Here is an 18,634-nt window from a genome sequence, read left to right as displayed (position 1 = left end):
ACCAAGTTATCAGAGAGCAACACCTTCACCCCATCTTTGCATCCCAGCCCCATGGAGAAAGCTGGGTGCTGGAGAAAGCTATGCTGGGGCCAGGTTTCACTCTCCAGAGTCAGGAGGTTTCAACCCTGCTTTTCATCATCTCCTGGTTTTTCAAGTTAATCCTAAGTGGGACAGTTTGGTGTTGTGTGTGTCCCATCCCCCCCTTTCAGAAGGTCCCAGAAACCCTCGGTTGGAGTGCAGGTGGTCAAATTCCATCCTTGCCAAAAGCCAAGGCAGGGGGATCCATCCCACCGGGTCCAGCTGGGGATGATCCGAGCTGCGGGGCCGGGGGGAGCCCCACCAGGACCGAGGGGGGCTGCGGGACGGGATGCGGAGGTGCCCCGTCCCCCTCGGCTCTGAGCCGCACCGCGGGCCGGGCCGGCATCCGTGTGTCCGTCCGTGTGTCCGTGCGCCCGTCCGCCTGCCCCCCCCCGCCCCCCGCCGTGGGACGCCCCCCAGCGGAGCGGGGCAGCACTCCCGCTCCTACCGGGTCGGCGGCAGCGCTGGCCCCGCCCCCTCTCCCCGCGTCCCGCCTCCCCATTGGCCGCGGCGGCGCCGCGCGTCACCGCTTCCTCCCGCTTTTGTGCACCGCCCCGCGCCCCGCTGCTGCCGCTGTGCCGTGCCGTGCCGTGCCGTGCCGTGCCGTGCCGTGCCGTGCCGTGCCGTGCCGTGCCGTGCCGTGCCGTGCCGTGCCGAGCCGAGCCGAGCCGAGCCGAGCCGAGCCGAGCCGAGCCGAGCCGTGCCGTGCCGTGCCGTGCCGTGCCGAGCCGAGCCGAGCCAGGCGTTGGTTCCGCCGTGCCCCGACCCGCCGTGCATGGCCCTCCGCGGGTAGCCGCGCCGCCGGACCGGTAAGTCTCTCCGTTCCGTGTCCCCACCCGCTGCGGTGCGCGGGTTCGTTTCGTTCTTTTAATTTATTGTCTTTTTTTCTTTTCTTTTCTTTTCTTTTTTTTTCCCCTGTGGTGCCCGGGAGTTTTGCAGTCGGGTCTGGCTTCCGTGGCTTTTTCTTCCTCCCTTTCTAGTCTTGCAAGTGGGAGCGCTTGTCCCTCCGGGGCAAGTAGCCCGGCTGGGTTGGGAAGCCGCGGAGGGGGAGCAGGAGGCTGGAGCGGCTCCCCAGGAGGAGGGCGTGGGGGACCCTGTGCGTGGGTGCGGAGCCCGGGGGGGGACCTGCCTCCCCTGGGGGGGGATTTACCTTCCCCGGCACAGCCCTCGCCTTGTGTAAGAGCGCTCGGGTAGCGATTTTTCCCAGGTTGTCGCCTGGTGCCATGAGTCAGCCGGGGAGCCTGTCCCCGCTGCAGCTGCCTGACAGCCAGCGCCAGGGTTAGACCCTAATGCAGACGGTCCCACTATGGGGATGCATTCAAGTATTGAGCCAGCGGGTATGGTGCTGGCTGCGGTCGCTTGGGTCCTGCTTCGGTGGAAAGAGTCACGTCCATGCCAGGGAGCTGCAGGAATGCCCGGCTGGCCTTCATCCTCCAGCCTTGCCGTGAGCAAAGTCCTTCCCTGTGCAGAGTCTGTCCCGAGCGGTGAGGATGGGGTGAGCGGTGGGGAGGAAGGCTCTGCGGCGGGCACGGACCTGCGTGGGTGAGAGAGACCAGTACCTGTGTGGCGTGACTGACCGTGCCGGCCGGCAGAGCTGGGAAGCTGGATTACCACCTGGATGGAGCAAGTGGCTGTCGTGGGGAGCCGTGCCGTGAGTCAGGCTGATGCTCTGGGAGGATCTGCTTTGCCACCACCAAACCTCAGCCTTTCGTGGCCAGGTGGGGAGAGGAGCGGAGCAGAGGTGGGAGCCATGTGCCACCGTGAGTGGGTGTGCACCGGCAGGCTCGCCCGGTCGTGCACGGCGGCCGAATGCGTCTCTTGCTGGCCCCGGCACAGCTTGATGAGCAGTTTCCCCCTCAGCTGCTGCTTTTATCCTCCTCTTCAATTCCTGTCTTGTAATTCAGTGGTTTTTGGAAGTAGACCTGCATTGCTGCAGGGTCCGCATGCATTGCTGGTGCGCGGACCGAAAATCTGGGGCTCACTTGGGATTTGGAGGCTTGGGATTTGTGTGGAATTTGAGTGATTCCAGCGATTTCCAGCATCAAGCTCTTTTACTTCTTCAGTGAGTGCCAGTTATTTGGGGGAATTTCCTTCTGTGGTGCCTTCTGAATTTATTTCCAGTCCAGCACGTGCAGTTTGATGTAGCTCCGTGCAGGATTCATGCCCAGAGTGTGGCTCCTGGGAGCAGTTCCTCGGGCATGTGGGAGATGGGTTGTGTTTGGGGGCTTGCCCATGACTGCCTGTGCCTTGTAAACACCTGCATTGGACAGGATGCTTTCCAGAGCCCCTAATTTGACATTAGTTTTAACTGGGGAGCTCAGTGCTTCTTAGGGCTCCTGCAGATTTGGGGTGTACCTCCACGGCTTAGGAGGTTTAGGAATGTTTCACAGCTTGTCAAAGCTCCTCTGTTGGAGGCAGGACGTGAGGCTGGATGGGCTGCCAGCCTGGTGGGATGTGGGTTTAAAGGCTCTTTTGTACCTTCCTTCTCAAAACGGGTTTCGGTATTGCAATTTTTTCCATGGGTCTTAAATCTCCATCAGAAACCCACAGCTCTGCCCTGTCAACGTGTGCTGGTGAGCAATGCATTTCTTTTTTTGGAGGCCGTTGGAGCTCATGAGGCAGATGTGTTCACGCAGAGGGATGTAGTCTGGATTTTCATCCAGGACAGAGAGATTGCAGGGCAAAGAGCCGGCAATTACAGCAGCTGGAGGAGTGCAGTCCTCTCTCCATCCCTTCCGAAATGTTGCTATCGCTTGATGATGCTTCGTGGTGCTAGTGTGCAGCTTGGACTTGATGTGTTTTCTGAACTTTCCCATTGGGAAGATGCTGGTGAGTGTCACACGGTGTGTCTGGCTCCCCAGTGGAGCAGTGGGATGGAGCGTGCTGCCATGGTACAGAAGGTGATGGGCTTCCAGCCCTGCTTTCCCCAGCTAGATGTGGGGACCAGTGTGAAAGCTGGCAGGATTTTCTGTACTGGTTGACCTGGCCCTGCTGTTGGAGACCTGCTGGTGTAGGCTAGAGGGAAGTGAGTCAGGGTTTGCTGTTAGAAGGGATATGTTTTATTAGACTGCTTGGTGAACACAGGCTGGCTTGGGAGCGTATGAGTCTGCACACAGAAGCAGCAAATCTCAGCTGAGAATTAGGAGGGAGTGATTGCTCTGAGGTCTTGGCTCTCCCAGTCGAGATAATCTGAAAGAAAAGGAAAAAGAAAAAAAGAAAATGAGATATTCAACTACAGCTCAGCCTGTACAGTTCATCTGGTCTAAGGAAACACATTTTTTTTCTCCTGCAAATCTCTGGACTCTTAGATCTGGAGATCCAGCACAGGAGAGGGACACAATCCCACATGCCAGCCTTTCTCAGGAGGTGGCCGAGCCTTTTGCAGCCTGGCTCCCCTGAAGGGGAGCTGTGGGTGATGGGCTGGGGCGCACTGATGCCTGACAGCAGCAGGAGGCTGCTGGGCTCAGTCGCTTCCACTCCCTTCTCTGCACGTAGTACAGGCCAAGTGCAATGTGCACAGAAATGTGCAGAATGTCAGCTGTGCACTGGGGAGATGGAAAATGCATTATGGAGCCATAAGAAGGGGTATATGGAATTCAAATTTTTTTTTATTATTTCCTGAGGCACTTTTTGGAAAAGCTATAAATGGCCCACTGATCCTGAACCCGGTGGGTTCACTCTCAGTCCCCGCACTTTAACTCTTTTCCTATTTAAGTTCCACAAGGGGAAATGGGTGACCAGGCGTTTTCAACAGGTCCCTCCAGGGAGGAGTTCCCCATCCCCACATGTGGCTAATGCACGCTGGGTCATGACCGCGTTTGCCTTTGAGCGTGATATAAGATGAAGAGATGACAAATGTCACCTCAGTTGTGCCTGAAACATGCTGTCTCTGCGGGCCTGCGCCATACCCCGGGCAGCGTGAGCCTTCATCTGATGGGGTGAACGCTGTGATGGGCATCAGATGGACAAGACGAGTGGTTTTCTGTCTGTGAAGGTGCAAGTGAGCATGCGTGAGCGTGGATATGTGGGCATTTTTATTTGTTTTCTGTCTGTCCGTGCAGTTCTGATCTGGTCTGCCCAAGTAATCTTCCCATTAGTCACCAAAACAGCACCGGTGTTCAACTGAATCAGTCTGTCCTAGCTCATCTGTAATGATGCAAGAAAGAAAAAGCAAGGATCTCCTTTAAAGTAGATGCTCTTCAAAGCCACTGGGAAACTATTCCCTGCAGAAGACCGATTATATGGGAAGGGAGAGCAAGAGAAGAATGCTGTAGTGGGGCTGGCAGAGAGTTTTGGGGCACCAGGCTGGAGTACCCCATTCCCTGCTTTGTTTTGGTGCTGGGGCTGTTGCTCCAGTTTCCCCTGGAGCCGCAGGGCTTGGGGCCAACCTGAGCCCAGGATGGTAGTGGATGCAACTTCAGCGTGTCATGCAGTGGGGACCCGTGGAGGGGTTTGGCCCAAAGCCAGCTCACCCGGTGCTGCAGTGGTTGTGGTGGGAGGGTTCAGTGAGCTGAGGGTGCACGGGTTCACAGTCAAGCCCTGCGGCTGCTCGCAGCTCTTTCCCCTGCTTCCCCAAATCTGTGACCTGGGGTGGGGACATGCTATTGCATGTCGTCGCTATGTCTGCTCTTGGGTACCAGCTTCTGTTCCCAGAGTGCTCGGGACATCTGTGAGCACTGTCCAGGGGGTTTGACCTGGACTTCCTGAGCCTTTGGAAGTTAAGGGTGAAAGGTATACCTATACTCCCCTAAAAGGGGGATTTGGCTCCCAAATGCATTCCCCAAGCACTTTTTCCTACCCTGGAAGATCCTAATATAAGTTATTAGTGGAGACCAAGGGACTCTGAATTTAATGAGAATCTGTAGTAAGCTGAAGCCTGTCCTGCTCTCTGGAGTTAAAACCCAGGCTGGCTGCCATTTTATGCAGAACTAATTGTCACTTTCATGAAAACTCCCTTAATTTTATACTCTCCACTCTGCAAGATCATCTGCAGCAGCCCAGGGAGGGCAAGCCACAATAGCAATGAAACCTGGGGTGGAGCTGAGCCAGGGTTTGGCTCAGCACTGGAGGAGCTGCACGGGACAAAGTCCGGTCGGCAATGCGTGCTGTGCCCAGAGGACGGGCCAGACCCTGGAAGGAGCTGGCCAAGCTACTGCGTGGGCTGCTGTGTAAACAGCATGTGTGCAGGCCAGGTCCTCAGGGCGGGTGGGAGGATGGTTGAGTGTTCAGGTAGTGATTAAACACCAAAATGCATGTTAAAAATAGCCTTGGGTGGGTGGATTAGAGGCGCTCTGTGAACCTACTATGGCCAGGAGCTTTGCGTACTAAATAGCAAAAAGTCATCTGATAGATAGCTGGGTGATCTGGAGGAAAAAAAGACTACCATTGTTTTGGGAAAATAATTTATGAGATAAGAAGTCTTTGTGAAGGAGGTAGGAACGTCTTAAACCCAACACTGCTGAAGGTTGGTTGTGGCCTCTGCAATGCTTCAAGTGCTCCTGTGCTACTAGGACTGTTCTGGAGTGATTGCATTTGTCTTGTCCACGGGAAGGTGTTTCTTGCACAGTGGCTTCCAAGTGCCCGCAGATCCCCAAGGGACTATTGAAAATTTTGCACGTAACACTTGTTAGCCTGAACATGTGCAAAAATGAACCATGGATTGTGCTGCAAGTTACGTTGCTGCTGGTCTTGATGCAAAGGTTTGGAGGACTTTGGGCTATCTGTTAAGATCTGCCCTTGTACGTGGAAGTCCATCGTGATGAAGACAGTGGATTATTTGGATTGCTTAGTGCTTTTGGGCTACAACCTCTTGGGGTTTTTGTGGTTGAGCAGAGGTCAGATCATAGTAGTCTAGTTGTAAACTGGAAATAGTGCAGCACCCTCCATGATAAAAGCCTAAAAAAAAAAAATCTAGCAGAGGTTAAAACTCTTCATAATGTGCTGTTGGCACCTTTTGCTCTGCAAGGTGGCAGCAGTGATGCCATGAGGACCCTGCAGAAGGGTGGTGGATCTGCATCCACTGGTGCATTTGTCAATAACGGAGAGACCTTGTCCCTGATCCAGGTTAAAGGGTTGGGGCATTGCCTGCACGGGGCAACCTGAGTGCTGTGATAAGGAGGACTAGGTCAGGGAGAATGGCTTGGGGAGAAAGTGTAGGGTGAGGTCTGTTACAGCTGGTGGTGAAGGTGAACTGAAGGAAAAGGGGGGTGGGGGGTGTGTGTGCGCACGCAGAAACCCTGTTTTAAATACTTTTTCCTTTCAGCCTCTCACCTCTCCCGCTCTGATGTGACCCAGGGAGTGCCCTGGGAGGGACTGTCCCTTTTTTGCATGCTGGGTCAGAGCAGTGTCATCACAAAGGGCAGCTGATAGTGTTATCTATAGCTGGGTGATGCTGATGAGTTGATAACTCAGCTTGGTATCTGCAGCAGAAATTACGCGGTTGCTGTGGAAGTGGGTGGCTGGAGGGAGGTGTGTGGGCTGGGACGGTGGAGCAGAGCAGTCCAGGAATGTGTAAGCGACGAATAACCGGTACTTGGAAATCAGAGATTTGGAGTTGCTTCTGTTGAGGTTGGTCAATGCATTGATGTAGATTGTAGCTGTGGAGCAGGTCTTGTTTTGCTTAACTGGTGAAGCATCCTTTGGTAAAGATACCAGGCTGGGCCAAGCTCCTGGAAAGCTTCCCTTGTTGATGCAGGGTGCTCACACTGCAGCCTTGATGCCTTCTGTTTGCCTTTCAGCACAGAACTACAGCACTGATCCCTCTGCTGCAATCCTTCTGCGGGCTTCCCACTTGGAGAGTGGCTTTTGGGAAACCTGAGCACCTGGTTAATAAACCAGTGGAATGCATTTGCTGCTCCTTGGTCTTAATCCCTCAGTGCTGGTGTTAACAGAGTAGCAAGAGTCATTAGAGAAATATGCAAGATATTTCAGTTATTTCTCTTTGGATGGTGCTGGTGGCAAGTAAAAGAGATAAACAGAGACTGTATTAAGCTGTGCGTAGCTTATTGCATCATTGGCTTTATTGAAAGGTTCAAGGTCCGGCTCTGAGGGTTGTTGCTGCCTTGAGATAAACCCAGCAGCAGCGTGAATTCAAGCTGCTCCCAAGATGTGCCATGCTTTGCTGGAGGGAAGAGGGTAGGGAAGGGTGACGTTGCAGTGCTCTTGTGTATTCCTTCAGAATGGTGGCCGCCGGGGACTGGTTGCAGTGCCTTTGAAGAATCACGACGGGACAAGTCCTGTCATGCTCCTTTCTTGAGTTTTCACTGGGAGATGCTGCATTTGGCTCCTGTTAACTCCCAGGAGCTGCTTCTCCGATGACGGCAGCCAGGGGAAGCTCTGCTGACGTCTCCTGCTGCAGCATTCTGGGTGTTGAAGCTGGGAGGGGACCATGAGGGCTGCCTGGCAGTGGGACCACACAGCCTGGCACACTCTCCTGCTCCCCATCCTTGGCTCACTCTGCCTTTGCTGGCTGGGAGGATCTGCTTCACTGGTGGCCTCAGCTGGTACCTGATCGCACCCCCTCTTGTGATTATGGTCAGTTTTGGCTGTGCTGCCTGGGGAATACGAAGTGCTACTGGATGCTGACTTGAGTCATGGGTGGCTCTGACAAAAGGACGGCTGTTATGTACATTATCAGGGTATGCAGAAAATGAGCCAGCAGTGTGCCCAGGTGGCCAAGAAGGCCAACAGCATCCTGGCTTATGTCAGCACTAGTGTGGCCAGCAGGAGCAGGGCAGGGATGGTGCCCCTGTGCTCGGCACTGGTGAGGCCACACCTCAAATCCTGGGCTCAGGTTTGGGCCCCTCGGGACAAGAAGGGCCTGGAGGGGCTGGAGCGTGTCCAGAGAAGGGCAGCGGGGCTGGGGAAGGGTCTGGAGCACAAGTCTGATAGGGAGCAGCAGAGGGAGCTGGGGTTGTTTAGCCTGGAGGAGAGGGGGCTGAGGGGAGACCTTATCGCTCTCTACAACTACCTGAAAGAGGAGGTTGTAGTGAGGTGGGGGTTGGTCTCTTCTCCCAAGTTACAAGCGATAGGACAAGAGGAAATAGCCTCAAGCTGCATTGGGGAGGTTTAGATTGGATATTAGGAAACATGTCTTCACTGCAAGAGTGGTCAGGCACTGGAACAGGCTGCCTGGAGAGGTGGGGGAGTCACCATCCCTGGAGGTGTTAAAAAAATGTGTAGACATGGCACTTCAGGGCATGGTTTAGGAGCTATGGTAGTATTGGGTTGGGGGTTGGACTGGATGATCTTAGAGGTCTTTTCCAACCTTAATGACTCTATGATTCTACGGTGGTCTCTGTCTGAAGACCGGCTTGGCTGAAGTGATCTCTTTAGTGTGAAGGATTTGAGGAATGATGCTCGCTCTTGCCTTTTTTTGTTTGGGGTGGGGATGCTTGCTGGGGCTCTCCTTGGTGCTCTTCCAAAGGTGCTGTGGTGTTAAAGATGTGCATGATGTGTGTCACTGTGTTACCTGGCTGATGACTCAAGAAAGAGAGAAAATGTTTAATCATCACAGTATCTCAGCAACTTCACCTACAGCATTACCAGTGTGACTAACATCTGGTACATGCCCAGTCAGCTTTGGGAAGGGGCTGTGGGGGTGAGGATGTTTTCTATTCACAGTTTGAGTTATAGGAGGAGAGGCCAAACAATTGGTTTTTGGACGCAGCGCAAAAGGCGCTTAAGATTGTAACTATCTTAATTTCTGGAGGGAAAGCTCGGGACAAGCTAGTTCAAGTCTTGGTCTATATCCAGGAAATCCTGTGCTGGAGAACTTCCCTTTCAGGAAGCCGGTTGGGCTGTCCCAGGGAGGTGCTGTGGCACACTGCGCTTTCATCCTGGACTGCCACAGAGTTCCAAAGCTGTTGGGGACTTGGATGAGATGGAGCAAGAATTCCAATACCTGGGCTTATCGTTACACTTTGATGTATCGATTTGCCTTTTGTAGCATGTATTGCCAGAGAGGTGCAGTTTAGTGTCTCACCTCTGTGGGAGCTTCTCGGGTGTTTGCTGTGGGAGTTGCCAAGAGGTGATGAAGGTGGGAGATGTTTGTGGAAGAACATGGGATGTGTTGGAATGGGTCTCCCCTTGTTGCAGGGGGAACCTCCTGCCTCCCTGGCCTGTCTTGGGCTAGATTTCTAAAACCTCAGCCCTGGGTTTTGACAGATGGGTGCCTTGGACAGGTATGGTTGAAGGGCTCTAGGCTGTATCATTGAACATCACTATCTTCCTGGCCATGCTCAGGAGTGTCACTGAGGGCTTTAAGTGGTGCCCCTGCAGTAGCCTCCCTTACCCAGAGAGGGTGGTAGGAAAATTATATATATAACATATTCTGAAAGCCTGCTTCTTCCCATTGTAGTTCCTGGATAAATTGCATGTATGATTATTGCATGAGTCTTGGGGTGGTGGTAGACACAGCGGTCTACCTGCGGTGCTGCTTCACCGCAGGCTGTCATCCTTCTGGTTATTAGCTTGCAGTCCTTGAGGAATGAGAAGAGCAAGCAATTTGGTCAGGGACTGATGAAAGCTTAAGTAGGTCTTTCATGTGCCTCTGTGCATGTGTGTGTCAAGTTCTGTGAGTATGTGCCGTACAGTCACCACAGACCTGTGCTTAGAAGGGTTCTGGTGGATGAAGCATCCTGTAGTTCTTACCAGAAGCCTGCTTGCCACAGTATTGGGTTTTTGGGCTGGTGGGCAGCAGGTTTCCAATCTACCCTGGCTCGTGGGAAGAGTGTGGGTAAGGGACTTGCCGCCTTCTCACTAATCCCTGCTTCTGTCTGTTGCTTCCCCTCTGTTCGCTGCCCATAGCGGGCATCCCTGGCTGTTCTGAGAGCATGGGCTGCGAGGTGGGGCGCTGAGAAACACCCCTGCCGTGGAGGGATCAGGTCCATGGGGGATCCCGGCTGCTGAATGCTTTACTAAATGCTTTTATAGGACACGCTATGTGTCATGCAAAGCCTCCTGCTAGGTAAACTTGCTGCAAGGCTCTATTTTGGGGCCGCCTCTGACGTAATCTGTCAAGAAATGGTCTGCCCTTTGACTTACTGCTGAAAGTCTGATTGTGGATGGACGACCAGTTGCTTACCTAGCATTACCAAAGCAACGAGTTGTTGCTTTCCATGACTCATGAAAATGCACTGTAGCCTCTCTTAAGAATGGCTGAGATCATTTTTTGGCTGGGTTTGGGCATCTGGTTTCCTTAGCAAATAGCGGTGGGGGTGGAGGGAGGGGGATTTCCAAACTCGTTTCTTTGTATGTGTGATCTGGATTTTTGAGCTCGTCTAATAAAATACTTCATTTGAAAAAGAGGGGGGAAAGACCTGTAACTTCCATGACTGTTTAGTGTTTGTGGCATGTCTCAGTTATGTTTTGCTGTAAAAAGAGGAAAGGTACTAATAACATTACAAACCTGTGTGCTGTATTTTTCCTGTTAAATAAGGAAGCACAGAAACATTATAGCGGGTATTTTTCTTTTACAACAAATCATTCTGGGGAAGGAGAAGGAGGTGCAGAGAAAATTCTGCAAACAACCATAGTTATCAATAACAAAAAAAAACCTGATGCAATGTTTGCTCACATAGAGGACTGTGATTCTGTATGGATGCAGAAAGGTAGAGTATTAGCAAGAGGTGTTAGTGTTTGGTCAATCTGTTTTTTTTTTTTTTTTTTAAATATTTATTTATATGTCGACTCTTGTTTCCCTTCCTACTTTTGTCTGCTAAGTCTAAAAGCAGCAGCACTCGCATCGCAGAATGCAGCGCTGCAAGATGAGCATTAACTAGAGGAGAATGAGCATCAATAGCTGATAACTTTGGATAGCAGGAGATCCCTAAGCATTTTGCAACCTCTGCGACCAGGTTGCAGCAGCCTCTGCAGTGTCTTTCCCAAGTCTCGCTACCCTTTGCAGGCACCTGAGAGCAGGCAGAGAGAAGGGAGGGGAAATCCTCTGTAGGCAGAAGGTGTAGAAGGTTTGAACGGGGAGAGAAGTGGAGAGGTGGGTTTAACATGCCTGTGCTTTACAGGTGGTGGAAAGAATGAGAGTTAGGCTTGTTAAACACTGTATGCAGCAATGTTAGCTGCGTTCAGGAATTTAATAGATGTGGACCGACCCTTCGTGCTGTGCGTGTTCTCTGCCAGCGCTCGGCTGTGGTTAAGTTCCCCAGGTGGGGCAGGCAGAAGCGTGTCCCGGTGTGCTGCGGGAATGGGTTAGAGCTGCCCGAGGGCTGCAGAGGGGCAGCGGCTCTGCCCCGAAAGCAGCAGGAACGCAGGAGCGCAAAGGCCCGGCTGTTGGCCAGGGGTGAGCGGGAACAATGTGGCTGAACAGGTTTGTGCTCACTTCCTTGTCATCTCAAAGATGAGATAATACAGAAACCCAGAAACATTTGCCAGTGAGAACAGTGAGGCTTCCTTTTCCTGCCCTCTGTGCGTGTCCTGCGAGGCAGCCACTGCTACCTTGCTATTGTCTCTGGCTGCACAGCTGAGGAAGAGCAAACCCCTCTTGCTTGAGGAACGGCACAGTTGAGCTCAAGTCAGGGCGATGGATGCTACCCCTCGGTGTTACCTCCGGGGTTGCTGCCTGTGCAAGCACCCTGCACCTGAAGCTGCTGTGTGCACCACGATTTCCCAGGTCCTTCCTCTTCTCCTCCTCATCCGAATTTCTCTGCATCTCATTTAGTTAGTTAGCTTTGACTAAAGTAGGTAAAGACAACTGATTTAATCAAAAGCGTAGTGTTTACCCCTGTTTTCCATGGAAATTCAATGCATAGCGTAGTACACTCCTCCAAGTCTTCTAGATCTTAATAGTTTTCCTCCATGCAACAACAACAAAAAAGGAAATAATGTGACCTGCAGCCTTCTCCTCTTCATTGTGCTCGTGGATGTTTGAATGCAGGGCCAAAGTTTGTTCCTCTATAGTGGTGGCTAGCTGCAGCCCACGTGCCTGTAGTGCCACGGTGGCTAGCACAGTGGGCTGCAGCGCTGCCCCAGGGCTCAGCAGCAGCATAAGATGAGCTCTGTAAGAGCCAACAAAGGCTTTCTTAGAAGGCTGGGTCCTTATTTACCACCTAGATATTACTGTAAGGTATTTCTGCTGGGCAAGACCCATCAGCAGCTATAAATCTGGTAGTTCTGGTGAGCGGAGGATGCCAGCAGGTGAGGTGGTGTAGCTGACTTCCAGGGCTTTACCCACCCTGCTTGATGCTGGTTAAAATAAGTGGAAGCAAAATTTGGCAAGCTGTTCTGCTGTATATTTGTATTTTTTTTTAAACTGCTGTGCCTTCATATTGTCCCTCAGTGCGTAATGCTCTTTTGATGAGGGAGGCCAGCATCAGGGTACCTCAAAGAGGTACCTAGTTTCTAGGCAGGTGTAGCTATGGAAGCTGTATTTTCTAATCTGTACAGATGGGGATGTTGGAACCCCTTCCCTCCAAATTAAGTCATTCCCCACCCAGTCTAAGGTTTCCAATGTATAGTATTAGGGGAAAAGAATCCAGGATCACATTATTTCCTCCAAAAACTGAATAACTATGTTTAAAATAGTGATTTTTTAAAAAATAGGTTTTTCTTCTGTCTGTTTGAGCATTTCAAACTTCATGACTTTCATGTCTGTCTTCGACTTTTGACATCTACAAGTACTTCTTTTTAACAAAAAAAAGGAAGTGTGGATTCTAATGTAATCATGTGACTTCAGGAACCGGCTACTTATGAAAAACACTGAATCCTATTAGAACTGGCAGTACTTCGGGTCATCCCATGGTCCAGCAGCTGAACCCGGAACAGAAGCAAAACCTTCTACTCCTGACTCCCTTTCTAGCATTGCTTCCCCATCCCTTGGTGTCTGTCTTGTTGCAAGAGATCTAGATTGTGTGGCTTTTAGGTTGGGTGTTTTTTTCTTATGGTGTATGGGGGTTTTTATAATTTATATTGTAAAAGGCTTTTTCCTTACGTGCTGAAATTTGCTGACCTGTGATCCCAAGACTCTCAGTTTTCTTTTGAATTATGTGTGAGGATGGTCTCTTCTATAAACCTTGCATATTGGTGCATGCTTTGCTTGAACACACTTTGGAAATGCTGGAGTAATGCAGCTGCTGGACCTTTTTCTGCGTGACTGCACTTCTGCATTTTAAAATTAAGAGAGGGCTGTGCTGCTGCTAGTGGCATGAATCAATGCCAATGCAAATTGCAATGTAAGCTTTCAATACGTAAGGGGGCTTATAAGAAAGATGGGGGCAGATATTTTAGCAGGACCTGTTGTGATAGCGCAAGGGCTGATGGTTTTAAACTAAAAGAGGGGAGATTCAGGCTAGATATAAGGAAGAAATTTTTTACAATGAGGGTGGTGAAACCCTGGCCCAGGCTGCTCAGAGAGGTGGTGGATGCCCCATCCCTAGAGACATTCAAGGTCAGGCTGGACGGGGCTCTGAGCAACCTGCTCTAGTTGAAGATGTCCCTGCTCATTGCAGGGGGGCTGGACTAGGTGGCCTCTAAAGGTCCCTTCCGACCCAAACTATACGATACTATTCTATTCTCTTCTCTACTATATAAGCTGCATTGAGTTATCTTCTCCCCAAACCCTTTGATTCCTTGTATTTCCTTTTCTGGGGTGGTTAGGTCTTTTTGAGGTGTTTTCTGACAGTCTGTCGCAGGAGGTTTGACCTGGCTGGTTGATGGAGGGCATGCTTCTGTCTGTTCTTTTTCCAACCTGCTTTCTGCAAAAAAGGAAGTTGAGTGTCTCTCCACATCGGACAGGGTCAGGCTTGAGTGCCCAGAGAAGCACAAGTACTCTGATAATACAGAAATGAGGCTCCTGTGCTGCTTGTGGCTACTGGGACAGAAATTAGAGGACTTGCCCGAGTGCCTCGGAGCTCACTGAAGCTGAAAGCCAGGCAAATGCAAGTCCTCCCTTGCTTAACTCTCCTAGGGTAAGTCCTGTTAGCGTGAGTGAAATAACAGCTGGAAAACAAGATGCCTTCAGAGGGCAACGCTCTCCCAACATAAGCAGACAAGCAAAGCCAGCGTGTTTCTTTGCAACGTGGGAGATGTTTATCCTGTGACTAAGCATAAAAGTTAAGAGATGGAAAAGGTCCTATTAGATCATCTCATCCACCTCCCTGCTGGCGTGCAGTTTTTCTCCCTGGAGTGTATTTATTAGCAGGCTGCTGGGCAGATGGGAGTAGCTTACTCAGGGTGCTGTGGAAGAGTAGCAGCCAGCCTGTGCAGGTGAGGAACTCTGCACGCACGTGACTCGACTCGCACGTGCGCGAGTTGCTTGCAGCAACAGGATTGTGTAGTAAAAGGGCCAACAGCTCTAGACTCAACATTCTTTGCATGCTTGGAGCCTTCCCGTTGACTTGCTGGGACTCGGTTTGTGCAGGCGTCAGCTTGTCTTTTTTTAACGTTCTAGGAATAAGCTAACTTTATATTTATGATGGAGAAGGTGGTTTGAAAATTAATAATAACGGGGGGGGGGGGAATCAGAAGCCTTTTGGTAAGGAGAGGTCAGCCAGCTAGACATCTGCACAGCTGGCCTGGGCTCCATTGGCCATGATCTATGACAGTGGTGTGTGAAGACTCCCAGAGGAGACATCAGAAAGGTGCAGGTGGAAATGCTATTGCTATGACAAACAGATCAGCGCTGGAGTTCCAGGCCTGAGCTTGGGGACCATCAATGCGGCTTCGTTTATTACTCCTCAGTAACCATAGCACGGCCTCGTGCATGCGTACTTTTTTAAAATTTCACACTCCCTGATGTCATTTGCAGCTCAGAGCACTTAGCACCTCCCCGACTGAAATTGCTGAGTGTTAAGTATAAAGGGACAGGTTCTGTCCTTAACTAATTCAGGGAAGAACTAGAGCATGTGCTGAACACGGGTAGGGGATGGGAACAAAAATTTCCTATCTAGGCAAGCGCTGAACTGCCTTCTCTTGTTGAGGACCTGTTGGCTTTTGCATTTAGGATCACTCCCGTGCCTCCAAAGGTATCTCCTGGTTGACACCAGAGTGAGATCAATATCTAGGATTAGGGACCAGGACTGTTCTGTGGTGCAGGTGAGCAGCCAAGCCTGCTCTGCCACCAGTGAGATGTTTTTGCTGGTGGTGGCACTGTGGTGAGCCCCTGGGGCTGTGCTGTGGCCTGATAATCTGTTTACTTACACTCTGGTGCATTTTGTTATGGAGGTGCTGGAGGTGTTACGGGACATCTCTTGGCTAAGCGATTGCTCTGTTGAATCAGGAGAAGCTATCCCCTAGGTCTGTGGAGGATAGGGTGTTTCACGGTACAGACCATGTCCCTGGCACCAACGGTTTTTCTCTTGGCATGTTCTCTGGAAGTGACAGTATCACAGATGACGTTTTCCAGGAAAACTTCCAACACTTGTAAATGAGCTCCAAGATGGGCTTCGCCTCCCTTCCCTCAACCAGACATCTTCTAGGGAGGAGGGAGTTGGAGTAGAGCACAGAGCATGCAGGGAGCAAATCTGTCTTCTTATTATTTAATTTAAAGAAAACTTGGTCTGAAGATGTAAAAAGCAATTGCAAATGCTGTCGTCTGGACACCGCCTCTCCTCATCAATTAGCGGCATTAAATGCTCAGCAGGGAGGATTAATTAGAAAACTGAAATCTTTCTGTTGTGACAGCCTTCTGGTTTCCATTGAAAAGCAGCTGAGGAACTGGAAAGGCTTCTGTATTTCTTGTTTTGATATGCTGGGATGTTTCTTTCCATCCTGGAAATTAATTCTGTCTGTCTGTAATGGGACCGTGGGAATCAATATTCAGTTGAACTGTATTTCTCCAGAGTTTTTTTTTTTCTAAAAGTAGTTGACTGTTTCCCCACTGTGCCTAATAAGTGACCTGATTTTGGAGCAGCTGAGCAACTGCTGCTCGGATGGTTTTCCAGTTTAGAGAAGTTGCCTGGCTGTCTTGACAGTTCAGAGTCGGTCCACGGTCTCTTGGGGTCGATGGGCTTCTCTCTTCCGAAGGTTTTCGGGTCAGACTTCCTCTGAGATGGCTGAGAAGGCCCACAGCCTTCTGCTGCGTGCAACTTTCCGTTGCAATGCCCCAGGCTGGATGCCGTAGGAAAGGAAATTACTCATCGCTCTGCCTCCCTTGCAGACTGCTCTTGGCCTTGGTGAGCTGTCGTGCCTAGCCTTACACTCTGCAATGCTCTAAGCTGGATTTAGAGGCAAGATCTGCTTTTTCCTCAGTTTCCTCATCTTTTCTTCCCCCTACCGGGCTTGAGGAATGAAGGAGAGCCAGCACAGCAGCCACGACCCGCTGCCTTGCAGTGGGGGAGCAGGACACCGTTACACGACGGCTGTGGGTGGCACAGGTTGGGCAACTTGAGGTTGCTTCGCATCCTCTGGAAGAAGCTGCCTCTTGTTTACTGCAGCGAGCAACAGCCTGTGTGCGGGCTTTGCAGAGCCACAGCCATGTGAAAGTCGGATGGCGAAAGGCTGGCAGGAGAGGCAGGGCAGACCCGGCAGGCCCTGAGCACTTTGAGCCTTGGGCAATACATGTGCTCCACAGATCTGTAAGGTGGTGTGAGCGTATGGCCGTGTGCTGCCCAGCCTGGTTCCTGTACTGCTGACGGCTCATTTTTTTTATCATGTTTAGTCACACACAAAGGCAAGCGCACTTGAGTTCATGTGATACTACTACAAGTCAGGAGGACAAGGAGAACAAAACCTCTCTGAAAACTGACCCACATGTTTCTGTTGCATCACCCTATCACCACCCCACCGATGGCACGCGCAAGCCAGCAGCTCGTGAAGGCAGCCGTGTCCTGGGCTATGCAGAGACATGGTCCTTCTGCCCCAAAATGCAAGATGTCTGTTAATTGTCGCTTGCCACCGAGTGCTTGCTGAGCTCATCTTCATCCCCATGGTCTAATCTCGATCCAGAGTTGCATGACAGAAGTGGCACAAGCAAGAAAAGGACCTTGCAAACTCTGCAGCGGCTCTTGGGGCTGATCCACAGGTCCTGGTCTCCCCATGTGCTGTGGAGCTCACACTTCTTGCCTGCGAGGAAGGAACAAAATAACCGGGTAGCTGCTGAGAGAGCAGAAAGTGATCAATTAGTCCTCATGCCTTGGCTTCGCAGTCGATTGGGAAGTCGTGTTGTGATCGGTCAAATCTAGACGAGCTGCAGGGGTGAGGCTGAGGCTCGTTAAAGAGGAAGCTGTGCACTAGGATGGCTGCGAGAGGGACTATCGATCGCAGCCGGTTGTGGGTAAATGGTGGTGTACACAGCCTGGTTGGACAAGCAGGGAAGAGATACAGGTCTTATCCTGCGTCCCTGTCAGTGGGATGTTGCAAGTGAGATAAAGTGGGTCACCTAGAAGGTGGGATCAGCGTAGAAGATGGCACAGTGGCTTAAAAGCCCTGATACTGCCATGAGGTCTTGCTGCCCACTTAGGGGATGGGATGGACCTCCCTCCTTACCAGTCTGAAGCTTGGTCATTTAGTGTTAACCTCCCTGTTAGAGCATGTTGGACCAGTCATAAAGCTTGTAATGCTTTCTCAGAGGTCGAAGCCACAGACACAGGGTTGGTTCCTGCCTACCATTGTCCTTGGGGAGAACTGGGTGTCCCAGTCTCAGGAGCAGATGCTGGCTGTCAGGCCAGGGTCTCCATTGAACATTGGTTTTGTAGCTCTTTGGCGTAAAGCTTTGTTCACGGAGACTCCTCATCTCTGATGCTGGATAGCAGATCGGTGCTGCACAGATGCTCTTCTCCCAACTGCTTTTACCAGGAAACATTTTGCTCTGAGAGAAATGCTCTTCTAAAAGCATATTTCATGTGAAGCTTTTAGTGTCTATTCCTTTTTGGTTTCCGTTACTACTTCTTCCTTCTTCTTCTCAGGGACCTAGAAGAGGCCTGAAACCTCACTTTTCCAGATATGCTTTTGTGTTTTAATTTCCCTCCCCCACAAAGTCTTCAGTCATTTGAGAAGAAACACAAAAAAAAAGAGGCCATGAAAACCTGCAGGAGGAAGAAATTATAACTGTCTTATGCATTGGCTTTTATCTTACATGTAGAGATACACCTTCCCCTTTGCTATATTCGCTTAGGGGGTATGTTCATTGGAATCAGTGAGTTTATGTTGATATAACTTGCATCAGGGTTTCTCTCTGCTCTGTAATTGCACAGATAATTATCCGAGGACAGGATTTTGCCCTGTAAAAGGGGAAATGATGCAGAACACTGCTATCCCCTAGCTACAGACCTTCATCCTCACTAAGCGGGGGGGTGTGTTTAAGTAATCCTGGCTTGGCTGGCTTCTGGGGAGATGAACGTACTGGGATGAGGATCCTTTAGACTTTGTCACTTCAGTGCCTGATTAAAAATTTGCGTTTAGGCACAGCGTATGGTGGGACCAAGGTGGGCTTTGGGGTGTAATCAGGGTGGCTGCAAGGTTTGGCTCTGCCAGTTGCTGGAGGAGGCAGTTCCTCTTTAACAAGTGTGAGTTCAGTAGAGGCGCTGCTCTGTGCTGTGCAGACCCTGATGCGAGGAAAAAACCAACCGGTGGGGAGCACGTGTGTTCTCTGGAAACTTGCTTTGCT

General features: G+C 51.0%; 1 protein-coding gene across 2 annotated transcripts in view; it reads left to right on the top strand.

Annotated features, from left to right (window-relative positions):
• Positions 1-625: 625 nt before the first annotated feature.
• LOC142052346 (mitogen-activated protein kinase kinase kinase 3-like) overlaps positions 626-18,634 on the top strand; it is an 85,327-nt gene continuing 67,318 nt past the window's right edge. For both annotated transcript variants that reach the window (XM_075082240.1, XM_075082239.1), the window contains exon 1: positions 626-887. The gene's annotated coding sequence lies outside the window, so the exon portion shown is untranslated. The remainder of the gene's footprint in view (positions 888-18,634) is intronic.

The sequence above is a fragment of the Phalacrocorax aristotelis genome, chromosome 2, assembly GCF_949628215.1.
Source record: "Phalacrocorax aristotelis chromosome 2, bGulAri2.1, whole genome shotgun sequence".
In the NCBI taxonomy this organism is placed as follows: domain Eukaryota; kingdom Metazoa; phylum Chordata; class Aves; order Suliformes; family Phalacrocoracidae; genus Phalacrocorax; species Phalacrocorax aristotelis.
This window is presented reverse-complemented; position numbering and strand designations above follow the sequence as displayed.